The following is a 13,636-nucleotide window of genomic DNA, read 5'->3' as shown; positions in this document are numbered from 1 at the left end:
AGCGAGTCTTGGTAGGGCACTTGGCGGAAGCTGGCCATCCACAACTAATAGATTCATGAAGGGCAAATATTAGGAACCATACCTATGCCTGCTAGGCAAAAGTAATATACTTCAATGGATTATCTATTTATTGCCCTTAACTACATAAATTACTGTGGAAATTCATAACAAAATATAGTTACATAGTTAAATTGGGTTGAAAAAAGATAAAGTCCATCACGTCCAACCCCTCCAAATGAAAACCCAGCCCCATACACACACCCCTCCCTACTTTCACATAAATTCTATATACCCATATCTATACTAACTATAGAGTTTAGTATCACAATAGCCTTTGTATTATGTCTGTCCAAAAAATCATCCAAGTCCCTCTTATAGTCATTAACTGAATCAGCATCACAACATCACCCGGCAGTGCATTCCCCAACCTCACTGTCCTGACTGTGAACCTATAAAGAGACATAATTATTTTTTTATTCCCTTGAGTTAATGCCCTTTTTTATACAAGACAGAACTTTATTTGCTTTAGTAGCCACAGAATGACACTGCCCAGAATTAGACAACTTGTTATCTACAAAAACTAGTGATGGACGAATTTATTCGGCAGGCACGAATTTGCGGCGAATTTACGTGATTTGCCGCTGGCGAATAAGTTTGCAAAACGGCCGTGAAAATTTGCTGGCGAAAATTCGTTGGCGTCAAAACAAATTTACACCGGCGTCCGTTTTTTTGACGCCGGCGCATTTCATAACCATTAATATCAAAAGATATATGTCTCAAGGCTTTTCAATAGTAAAAATAAATTATTTATTCAAATTCATATTAAAAATTGGATACATACTGACCCCACATGGCCCACCTCCACATTTTCCGGCGGCGTATTTTCGCCATAAACGGATGCTGGCGCCGTTGCACAAATTTTTTTCCGTTTGCGAATTTCACACGAAATTCAACATTGAACCTCATTTTCCAGTTTGCTGCCCTGTTTTCCAGTTTAGACAAATCACTGTGCAAAGTGGCAGCATCCTGCATGGAACCTATAGTTCTGCACAATTTAGTATCATCTGCAAAAATAGAAACAGTACTTTCAATGGCCACCTCCAGGTCATTAATAAACAAGTTGAAAAGCAAGGGACCTAGTACAGAGCCCTGCGGTACTCCACTAACAACACTGGTCCAATTAGAAAATGTTCCATTTACCACCACTCTTTGTAGTCTATCTTTTAGCCAGTTCTCTATCCAGGTACAAATACTATGTTCCAGGCCAACATTCCTTCATTTAACCAGTAACCTTTTGTGTGGCACTGTATCAAATGCTTTAGCAAAGTCTAAGTAAATCACATCCACTGCCATCCCAGAATCAAGGTCTCTACTTACCTTCTCATAAAAAGAAATTAAGTTAGTCTGGCAAGATCTATTACGCATAAAACCATGCGGCACACACTCATAGTATTATGATTTGCTATGATGAACCACATACTGACCATACTTTCTAGTGCCCAAGTCATACAAACAGATCTGGCTGCTTTATAGATTGCTGCTTGAATTCCCAAGAGAAAAATAAAGCACAACCAAGGGCATATATTGTCTTTCTATGCTTTTACCTATTTGAGGGATCTGCTGAATCTTCTCTTCTTCATGAAATCAAGGTTCTCTTCCACAGCTCCTATGGCACCAATGGTTAAGGGTTGACTGAATGGAATAAAAGAATTAGTGGGCTTGATGAGCTATTAATATTTAGTCTCCTGTGTGATACATTATGATTTATTCAGTATCTAGTAGAATTAAGGCAAAGGCTATTGGACATTTACAGTTTTACTTGAAAATGTTTCACCACTCATCCGAGTTGCTTCTTCAGTTCAATTGAATGACAAGGTTGAACTGAAGAAGTCACTCGGGTGAGTGGTGAATCGCATTTCAAGAAAAACACTAAGGAGTTATTTATTATAGGTTAGATTTTTTCTGGTCGAACCTTTAAAGGGGGAAAACACCCTCTTTATTAAACCTCAATGGTATTAAAAGTCCAAATAAAAAATTACTCCAACTCAGACTTGCCGAGTTCATGTAGAAGTCAATGAAGATATCCTGATCTGCGCTGGATTTTGTTCAATAATCCGAAGATTTTGTGGTTTTGGGCGTCAAATCTGAAAAAGTCGCTGATTTCGGGAATCAAATCTGAAAAAGTCATAGGTTTCAGATGTTAAATCCGATGCAGTTTTTTTCCCACACATTAAATTTTCATGAAAGGGAAAAAGGTCTGTGTAGAAATGGTCAGAGTGGTTTTCAGAAAATAGTGGGAAAATTTTGGATTTTGATAAATAACCCCCTAAATGTCCAGTTGCCTTTGACTTAATTCTATTAGATACTGTGGGGCAATTTTACTAAAGCGCGAAGCGGCTAACGCTTGCGCAAATTCACCAGCGTGACGTCATTTCGTTACTTCACCAATTTACTGACGGGTGCTGGCATAAATTCGCTAGCGAAGTGGACCTACTCTAGCGCCACTTCGCACCCTTACGCCGTGCGAAGTTGCGCTATGGCGAAGGGACGTAACTACTCTAATTCACTAAATTGCGCATTTTACTGAACGTTAACCTCTTGCGCCAGACTTGCGTTCGCCACCTCAGACCAGGCGAAGTGCAATAGAGTAGATAGGATTTGCTTCAAAAAAAGTTGAGATTTTTTATAAGTCCCAAAAAACGCTGGCGTCTTCTCCTTTTTTTTAGGGTGATCGGCTGAAAAAGATTGAAATTTTTTTTGGGGGTACCCTCCTTCCCCCACTACATTTCCTAACATATGGCAACTCAATGATACAGTGGGCTCATGTGTAGGGCAATAGAACACCTTTATTTTATTTTTTAAAGGTTTTCTGTATTTGCTGCAGCATATACGTCCATTATATTTTAACTTTGCGCCTTATGCAAATTAGGCATCGGTAGCGTAACTTTTCTTTGCCTGACGAAGTAACGGTAGCGCAACTTTGCTACCGTTGAGCTCCCTGAGCGCAACTTCTCATTTTAGTGAATTTGCGTAGTGCTGGCGCAACTACGCCTGGCGAGTTGCGGCAAAACTGTCGCTGGCGCAACTTCGGACCTTAGTGAATTTGCCCTGTATATCATGAACTGGATAAATGAGAATCTTCATAGACATTAAGGATTATTGTTTTGTGGCTATACTTTTCATTAATAAAAGCAGGGCCAGAAATGCTGAAATACTTCTCTCCCCTGAGGTTTTTATCATTAGTATAACTGGTACTTTCTGTACAAAAAACAAGCTCTTTAAAAATAAACTTCCCTTTTAACAAATAATAGATATTCATCTGTAATCATTTTCTTTCTTCCTCTCTATTCAAAGATCAGAGGTAAAGTCATTACAAAAAAAAAAAAAAAATCATCATCAAGAACAGGTTTCTGTCCGGGATACTGATTCTGGCTCCACGTGAGGTCGGCTGAGGTTAAGTGGGTTTGGGCTGGTTGTATCCACTTATGGGAAACAATGTGGTTTCAGTATTATCATGGCTGTGCCCCTGATCAGGTTATTATACGAGTGCATGCTTTATCTGCCTGGATTAGATTGTAATAAAAAAGGAATTAATGGGCCATTCTTTAATCTGTGTCTGTAAAACACTCCTTCACGTCAGTCCATTGTTTCCTTTGGTTTGATTTTTTTTTTTTTGCATTAGTAGCTTTTTAAAATAATTTTGCCATTTTTAAAAAAAATTAAATGTTGATACTGCAAGAACAGAAGAAAGAGAATTACATGTCTACAGCACTTATCGAATTTGGAAATAGTATTCAGTGTTTTAAACATTAGTTACTAATGCAATAAATCCACTGCCTGGCCAGCATTGGACTGGAAGCCATTGGGGTTGCTGCATCAGGGAACCCTACAAACACCTCCCTCTCCCCAACTCCTGCCCCCGATCACCAGCCCCCCCCCCTGTGTAATTGGGGCCATTAGAGGAGCACAAAAGCAATTGGAACAATCGCACACCCTTGGGGAATTCAGCCCGGTGCACAATATTAGAGGATCCAGCAACCTCACAGTTGATTAGGGAAGAAGATATCGGCACAGAAAGCATTACCATTGCAGGGAGGACCCTGCTCGTTTATTTGCGGAAATGCAACGTTTCAGGGACACGCCCCTTTGTCAAGCATGGCAAAGGGGCATGTCCCCGAAACATTGCATTTCCGCACAATAAACGAGCAGGGTCCTCCCTGCAATGGTAATGCTTTCTGTGCCGATATCTTCTTCCCAGGCCATTAGAGGAGTTCAGAGAGCACAGTAAGTCTGGGTCGATAGGACCCACAAGGGCCGGAGCCCACCAGGCTTTTCCCCGGTGTCCCACCAGCCCAGTCCAACCCTGTGAATGGCCAAAAGTACTGTGGCCTGTATCTGCAGCCACAGAACATCTCATTCCCAAACCAAGGGGATTAATATGAAGCTGCTCCTCCCTTTTCTGCTATAAGAACCCCTACTCTACTTGAAAGTATTTCAGTAGATGCAATCCCCATGAGTTCTAATGTCTTCAATATGAGGTTAGTAAGCCTAAATTTGTTTAAACAATTTTTTTTGGCCTTTTTGCCAGCATTCTTTCCCTGGAAATGGAATTTCTGTGCTTCATTAACAAACATGCCAGAAATTACATTCACACTAGGGTTTGGAAATTGCTGGAAGGTACAGGTAATAAATCCCTATACTTATATATGTTGCGGATATTTATTCTGTTATAAGGTGGAGCTGTTGCTCCAGGAGCAGGTGTTTCCTTTACTGCTCTTTCACTTTTGTCTCTAGGGAGAAAGCATTCAGGATATGGATCAGTGGTAGTGATATTATAAATACTCCCTCTAGGACTTCATTCTGGCCCCCTCCTCAGCCAAACAAAACTCTTCCAGTCCAGAACGACACAATTCCATCACCCTGAGATCTTGGAGCTGCTCTGTCTGGACAACAAATTCAGATGCCACAGATAATGGGACCACACAACACATGTCATATGTAGAGGCAGATCAGTGTTGTTTGGTGATCCACTTGTTTGGCCAAAGTGAAAGCCAGGCTTGGGGACCAAGGGACAATGGCGAGCGGCTCCTGTGATGTTTCCTTTAGGCTGAAGATCCACCTCCCGTCCAAAATGTTGTACATATTTACTCTGATATTTAGGGCTCCACATGCAAAATAAATAAATAAAGCAAAAATGATAAAAGGAAGAAAACTGAACCATAATGATTTAGATCCTACTTTTTAAGATTGGAAAAGATTGAGAAACGTGCAAAAAAATGGCTGGCATGCTTTATTATTGTGTAAATTTCACTTTCTTAAATAGGCTTAAACAGAAGTGGTCAAATGAGGTGGAAAGAATTTGAAATCAAATATTGAGGTTCCTCTTTGCATATCTGGGTGAATAGCAAATTGTGTCTCATTACCTGATACTGGACCTGCCTAGGCCCCCAAATAAACTGAGATTAAGTTGACCCTTTTTCATCTAATGACTAATGATACTTGTCTTTGGGGGGGGTGTCAAAGAGAGACAACTGCCCTGTGTGCCACAAATGAAGGGCCCCCATGGAAAAGCTGTTGTAGGCAAGAAAAGCAAGAGCAGCAGGTGGAATATGGCAAAATTCAGCATTGGGGTAATATAAAGACAGTAGAGCAAGAATGGGATGGTGAAACAAAATGGCATAACCTGGAGCTCTGAAAACATCTAACCATCTTATAAATATGCAGTGCAAAACTGCTAATATCATAAAAACTAAAAGGAAAACAAAGTTGTCAGTTGTAATAGTACAAAAAGTCTAATAAAAACTACTCACCCATCGGTGCAGCGGGGACGCCCGCCACGTGGTTCCTCTTCCTCCGCCATTGCTGGTTCTTAGGGTGTGTGCGCCCGCGTCTCATTTCCTTTATTGATGCAGACACGATGGCGTGATGACGCAGACGTGCAAAAGGACGCAATGGCGTGAAAACACCAGGGTATAAAAGGGGAATTCAGTCTTGAGCAAACTGCCCGTGATAGGATCTTGTTCCTGGTGCTTTGAGAGCTGTTTTGATTCTGATTCTGGTTTTGACCCCTGCCTATACGATTATCCTGACTTCTGTATCTGACCCTTGCCTGAATATCGACTTTCCTTCTGCTGAACCCTCCTGTCTGATTGATTACCCGGTTTTGACCTTTGCCTGCCTGATTACGATTGACTTCTGCCTGCCTCGACCCTGCCTGTACTGACTACGATTCTGGTTTCCTGTTTTGTACCGTGACCCTCGGCCTAAAGACTCTCGCTAACAGTCGTGCCCCTCTGCTTATCCAGAACCTCTAGCCTTGCACCTCTCATTTAAGTCCTGGTGGCATCCAAGTAGCTGAGGGCTCCTCCCGAGGCCAACGACGGTCACACTACTGGTGAAGCACGAGCCGAGACCAGGGTGCTTGGCATTTGTTCTGGTGTTGGGTGCCGACCATGACACACAGTTTTATAGTATTTTAAGTATCAATGTAGTATACTTTCCATGTACATTGTCAACCCAAGCTTTAACCTACCCATAAATGTACCAATAATATTGTATGATATGAAATAATGAAATAATGCATGAATACCAGACCATGTGTGACCCTTTGTCTACTTCTAGTCCGTGTACCAACCAGGTGCAGAGCAGACCATCTTAGCCCATTTACAGGCTCCTTTATTTAAGGTACATTGTGGAAACATTTTCAGGGTGGGGGTGGCATCAGTTCCAGCACATGGAGTAAATTACTGGAATTAGCACATTTACTGAGCAACTATTGATGCAACTTGCCAGTGCAACCCTGGAACTACTGCCACACTTGTGTCAATTCAATAAGAGACTACAGTGCAGTGACTACAAGTGAAGTACAATAAGGGCCGTGTGTAGTAACTTGCCAGACGACACCAGACGAGTGGAAACAATGGGCTGCTGAAAAAGGCAATGAAATCAGTCTGGGGGTTTCTTGTTTGTAAGCAATGGGCTGGCTGCTGGGGGAGGTGGTGAGACCAGTCTGTGGGTAGGCTGCTAGAGAGGAGGGAAAATCTGTGGGTGGGACAAGGATAACAAGGGTACTAAGAGTGGTAGTAAACAGAGAGGCAGCATTACTAAAATGTGATTTTCTCCCACCCTCCCTAGATTTTTCTAGGATTGACAAGCCAGTACAAGTATTAAAACTGAGAATCTGTGGAGAGTGGCGGCAATGCTGGTCATATGTGGTGGTTGGCAGGCCCTGGAACTTTGTGGGGTCAACTACTGGGAATCCACCTGGAACTAGTGTTGCCACTTGGCCGGTATTTTACTGACCTAGCCGGTAAAACACCAGCCAAGGCCGGGGCCGGTATTACAAATTTACCGGCAATGTAGCTGCTGGTAAATTTGTAATACATCAAACAAATGCCCGTGGCCTGCACCCAGCCTAGTAAAAACTAACCTTTTTGCTGCTGCCTTTAGTCCAAACATGCGCTGTGGCCCCGTCCCCTTTGACATCACAACCGGCCCAGCCAATCACGCGCCATGGATCCACCCCCTTAATTGTCGCGACCCGCCCCTTTGCAGCCAGGGCCTGCCCTTTTATTCCCGCCCCTCCACCAGCCGGTAGAGAATTTTTTAAAAGGTGGCAACCCTACCTGGCACTGATCTTGCTTTCCGGCCTTGTGGATAAACCAGGCAAAGCCCATTCTAATGGCAACCACTGAGGTGCTCACTGGTACTGGTTTTGCTTTTGGGTCAAGGAGTCACCTACAGGAGAAGCCCCTTAAGTGTCTACTATGGTAACTGGTGGTGAGCCCAGCCATTTGCAACGGTGCAAAGTGTGTTATCCTTTCATGGGATGGGGGATCTAGTTTGCAATGGTGCAGCGGCAATGCGGGCCTGGCACTGAATTTTGCTTTCAGGCCTCAGGGGTAAACCAGGTGAAGCCTATTTTAATGGCAACCACTGAGGGGCTCACTGGCACTGGTTTTTGCTTCCGGATCAGGGAGTTTCTCTACAGGAGAAGCCCATAAATGTGTATTACTGTATGTCAACTGGTGGTGGGCCTGCCCATTTGCAATGGTGCTAAGTGTGTTATCCTTTAAATTTGAATGATTTGGGGGCCCGCATTTTATATTGGAAAATCGTTCACTAAGATTTTTTAATAAATATGACCTCCCCTTTATTTTCCAAAACGAATTATGTTGTCTGAGTGGTTATTTTGATTACTGTCTTATGGCAAAATGTGGTCATGTGGGTTTTTAGAGTCAAAGGAGGCCGATTAGACACTGCAGACCTTATGCGACTGACTGGATGCATTGGCTGCAAGTCGCTAGGAACATGGATGAGTGATAGTGAATAAAGTTTCCAGATCACAGAAGCATCACATTTTATGAAAACTGGCTCATTCACCGCACGGAACACTTATATATTTTAATTAATTTGGAATGTAATGAAAGTGCCTCTAATGATTGTACTGTACTTAGATTTTTCTCGCCACTTTACAAAAATTGCACCATCGCAGAGAACACAAAGCTCCAGTAATGCAAACTAATTAATGAGCAAATTCTAGAGAATAAACGTTCCTCGGGATCCTTTTATCTCCGAGATACAGTCATTTTGATCAGGACATCATACTGGGGGGATAAGAACGACAGCTGTTCTGATAATTCCGATGCAGAGACGCACCTGCGCTCCTATTATTATTCACTTTCTATCTGCAAAACCGGCACTGGAATAATCTCACGTTCAGCATTGCTGGAGTATCTTATCCTGATCAGCAGGTCTTTGGCTGAAAGCGTTTTATTTCATAAATGTCCTAATTATTAATTTTCTGGCAAGAAGTTGCGTTATGCCTCATACATATTGAGGTAGCCCTAATTAGGATTTTTATTAAAGGGATACTGTCATGGGAAAAAAAAAAATTTCCAAAATGAATCAGTTAATAGTGCTGCTCCAGCAGAATTCTGCACTGAAATCCATTTCTCAAAAGAGCAAACAGATTTTTTTATATTCAATTTTGAAATCTGTCATGGGGCTAGACATATTGTAGATTTCCCAGCTGCCCCTGGTCATATGACAGTATCCCTTTAAGTAAAGTAACGTTACATTTCAAGTTGAGTGGGTGTTACATAAAGTCTCCCAAACCGAGTCTAATTTGCTTTAGTGGGGGACAAATCCTTCCAGACTCCAAGATGGCAATTGGACACTCTCTTGATCAACTTGTGTTAATAGTTAATTTTAGTAACCCTGTATTATCTCACTTAGTAAAAAGCCATCCAACCGATTCTTATACCTATCTAATGTATCAGCCTGTACCCCTGATTCAGGGAGACAATTCCACATCTTCACAGCTCTCACTGCAACAAACCATTTCTATATTTTAATATGGTACCAACTTTCTTCAAATCAGAAAGGATGTCCCTGTGTCTGCTGGAAGGACCTACTGGTGGATAATCATCCGAGAGTTTATTACATGGTCCTCTTATCTACTGATACTTAGCTATGATATTTCCTCTTAAGCGCCTCTTCTGCAGTGTAACTGATCCGAGCTTGGCCAGTCTTTCTGCATCAACTGAGACCTTTAGTTCCTTTAATCAGCTTAGTTGCTCTTCTTTGGATTCAAATAAGGTTGACAATTGGAGACCAAAATTACACTGAATATGTTAGATGGGGCCTTACCAGTGTTTTGTAAAGGGAACAACTGACCCTCTTTAAGGGTAGAATTGACTGCATATTTTTTAAATTGAATCTCATCTCCCACTGAGTTGCCCAGTCTACCAATTTGCCCCCGCTCTCCATGCAAGGGTGCCAAATCCTGCATTAAATGAATTAAATGAAAGTGGACCCAACACAAAACCCTCTAGAAATTGCCCCCGAACACCAGTCTATGCTTTGGTTATGCTAGGTTAGGTTATGGCTTTGGACAATGTATAAAGAAAAATAAGCAGTTATTACATTTCTGCTCCATACAACAACTACAGTCAGGGCCGCCATCAGGGGGTGGGAAAGGGGGGGGGACAAGTGTTCCGGGCCCAGGCATGAAGGGGGGCCCAGCAGTGCTGCAGTTTTGAAAGAGCCGGGCCCCCCATATGAACGCCTGAGCAGTGCGGCCATTTTGCAAGTCCTGAATGCGGAAGTGCCGAAAAGCCGAACAGTCGAACAGCCGAAGGACCCACAGCCACGGAAACAGCTGGAGCCGAAGTCCCAAAGCGGCAAAAAGACCCGAAGTCACGAAAACAGCCGAAATTTAAGTCCTGAAGTGGTGAAAAGACCCAAAGTCACGAAAGGAGGTGAAGTTGAAGTCCTGAAGCCTTGAGTTCAATTCTACTGAACACCAGTTTGTGGTTTTTTTTTGGCCACCAATGTATTATTTGAATATTCTATAGGCCCCAATTTTTTTTAACTTGTAACGGGAGCCCTGGCGCAATTGTTTTTTTAAAAAATATTCTTTGGGGCCCCAATTTTTTTTAACTTGTAAGGGGGGCCCTGGCAACAATGTTTTTTTCAAAAAACTTTTATGGGGGGCCCTGGCGCCAATGTTTTTTTTTAACTTATAAGGGGGCCCTGACCATCAATAGCTTTTTATAACTTGTGTGGGGGGGGTTACTTTTTTAGCGCTGATGTCTGTGTGGTCTTTTAACTGTGATGTGGAGTAGGCGGGATATGGGGTGGGGCTTGGGCACTAGTGTGGGTGGGGGCCCCAAAAATTTTGTTGTACGGGGCCCATGATTTTTAATGGCGGCCCTGACTACAGTTAGTAAATTATGTTCCTCTCCTTAATGACACATGTTCACGATGAGAGTCGGCAGCTCTTACTTGCCTGCTGAGCTATGAATATGTCTTCATTCAGCCTCGGTTTAAGACAACGGCTGTGCTGATTTCTGTGGCAATATATTATTATCCAGTATGAAGTTTTAATACAGCATTTTTAATCATCGTGTACTTGTTTAATTGGCCACAGATGTCAATGAATGAGCTATTTAAAGAGTAAAAGGAAGTAGCGCTTCTGCTATGAGTTTCACAGTGCGTTTCTATTTTTGAAAAAGGTCTTAGATATTTGTCAAGATTTTGTGCTCTTCTGTGGTGGTGGTTATACCCTAAATCTTATTTGTCAGTATAATTGTACCTTGAACAGAGTTACTACAGCTTATAAGCGGCAACAAAGCCTCCATTAGTATATGGATGGTCAGGAGATAACAATGGAGTCATGGGTCTTTAGTAGGGTTGGCCAACTTGACACCTTTTAGTATACCTGCTACCCTTCTACCTTTGATTGTTGTTCAAAAACATGTCTTCGAATCCCATGCTAAGTTGAATATGCTCCATCAGGGCAACTGTCTAAGTTCAGCAGACGTGATGATGAAGAGATGATTCTTCAACCATTGTGTCCTCCATCTCCAGTCTTTTCCCTGACATCAATGGCATTTTGCATGCTCAATTTACTTTGTAATGCTTTGGGTGCTAGTCTGCATGTTTTGTACTGATACTGTGGCATTCCTTTGATTTCAAAAGGGGAGTGCACAAAAAAGATCTCATTAGGTCAGAAATCTTCAGACGATAACAGTGGAGTCATGGACCTTCAATAGGGTTGACCAACTTGTTACCATTTGGAATAACTGCTTCTCTTCTAACTTTAGATGCTGCTCACCACTTCCCATGCTCAGAGCACTGCGGTGCTCCACTGGCATATGGATTTTCAGGAGAAAACAATAGCTTCATGGTCCTTCAGTAGGGTGGTCTACCTGTCACTCTTTGGGCTACCTGATTCCATCAACATCCCTTCCTGCATTCTTATTAAATATAAAGAAACGTTGTATTAATTGCCACTGATTTTCACTAAAACCTACACTGTTCAAAGTATTTGGAATGTTTAACTGTAAAAGCTTCATTAAGGTGTCCCTGAACTGCTTAGTGTGGAAGCTTAGCGATTTCTGAAAGTTCTTAGTTTTCCTTGTGAGGGTAATTTCAGATCATGAATGAATAATGGCTGCTTTATGCGAGCGATGGGCACGAGTCTGAGGAATTATTAGTTATATAATATTGATTTTTGAGGTTAGTTAAAAAATATTCCAACAGATATTTGGTTAATGCTGCTTTTGGCAATTTGCACCGAATGTCTCAGTCTGCCAGCTCCTTCATTTGGCTTCTCTTAACCCCTTTTTAATTTGTGTCCTTTGCCTCATCATGTAAATGTTTCATGTCAGTTTCACTTCTATATTTCTAAATCCCCTATCCTCTTATGTAAAGAATGTGTCAAACCAACAAGGTCATTATAGGAGATGCATCTCTTTAGCTTGAGGGTAAAATGCTCCCTTGAACAGCCTAAAAATATTGGTCTTCAAAGTGTATGAATAAAGCTTTTCCAGATATCTCTTTAACCTTGTGGGACATTGAAAATGTATTTTAACTCCATGACTCCTGCTTGGTGGAATGTTTTATATTACTAGAATTAATATATATTTACAGTATATCAACATTATATAGGAGCCTGGAGGGTAGATATGAAAACTCCACTAAATCTAGTTCTACCTGCTGAATTATACGTCCCTCTTGTAATATTAATAGCAGCATTGGGTACACAAATTCACCTTGAAATTGTTCAGATCACAAACAATTTTTACTTACCAAGACCTAAGAAATATGCTTGTATTTTTGTTGTTCATTGTGGCAATGGGCTTAGAGAGATGGGAGGAGATGTAGTCAAGAGTAGAAGTCAAGAGTTTTGTTGCCTGACTATAAGTAGATCAGCGGTTGGGGGAATAAGACCCTGAAATTAGCCCCCATGCACTTATTTTCCTACACTCACTTGGTGCACAGAAATGCATAATTCAACTTTCAGGGGTTGCAGTAAGGAATCTCATGTCCTATCACAATCATTGTTAATGGAGAATCCACGCATGCATTCTCATTTTTCTCCCCAAATGAACCCATCTCCATCCTCAAGGTCTGCCTATTGAATCATTGCCTACTGTCTTTCAGTCAACTCACTATTACCAAATCTACTTTCTTCCACCTTCTTGATAGGAACCCTTTTAACCAACACTCACACGCCTCTATGTTATTTTATTGTGGATTAATATCCTGTTCCCCTGAAGTGGTCAGGTTGACCAGTGCTGGATATCTCATCCCACAGTAGCTTTGCTTCATGATGCAGTAACAGCCTGGAAGTGGAATAACTTGGAATCACCACCTCTCTATTTCCATGAGTTTTTTCTCTACAATTTATTTATAGTTTCTACCCTCCTCTATCGTCTACTTCACCAACACACTATTCTGGGAAGCAGTTGATGATGGGGTGGCAGTGCTCAAAAATGTAATGTACCCCATTTTAAGAAATCAACCTAGATAACTGTTATTCAGACCCAGGGTCACCCTTTTCAAGATGGCCTTTCTCATTTCCCTGGTGCCCCACTCTTGCCCAGTATCTGAAGATAGAGGAGATTGATAGAAAATCACATTACCAATCACAGTGATATAAACTGTTTTATTTTTTGAAATCTCTAATGTTTTAAGAAAAAAACAAAAAAAAAGTGGCTGTCATTTCCCTACAATAATTTGGGACATTGGCTTTTACCGGTCCTAAACCTAAGAAATGGCATTCTGGATAATATTCATTGTATCTGTAAGTGTAGTAGCTTCTTTAACTTGTACAATGGTGTTTTCA

Source organism: Xenopus laevis, chromosome 6S (assembly GCF_017654675.1).
Source record: "Xenopus laevis strain J_2021 chromosome 6S, Xenopus_laevis_v10.1, whole genome shotgun sequence".
NCBI classification, from domain to species: domain Eukaryota; kingdom Metazoa; phylum Chordata; class Amphibia; order Anura; family Pipidae; genus Xenopus; species Xenopus laevis.
The sequence above is the reverse complement of the archived record's forward strand: the minus strand, read 5'-3'. Positions refer to the sequence as shown.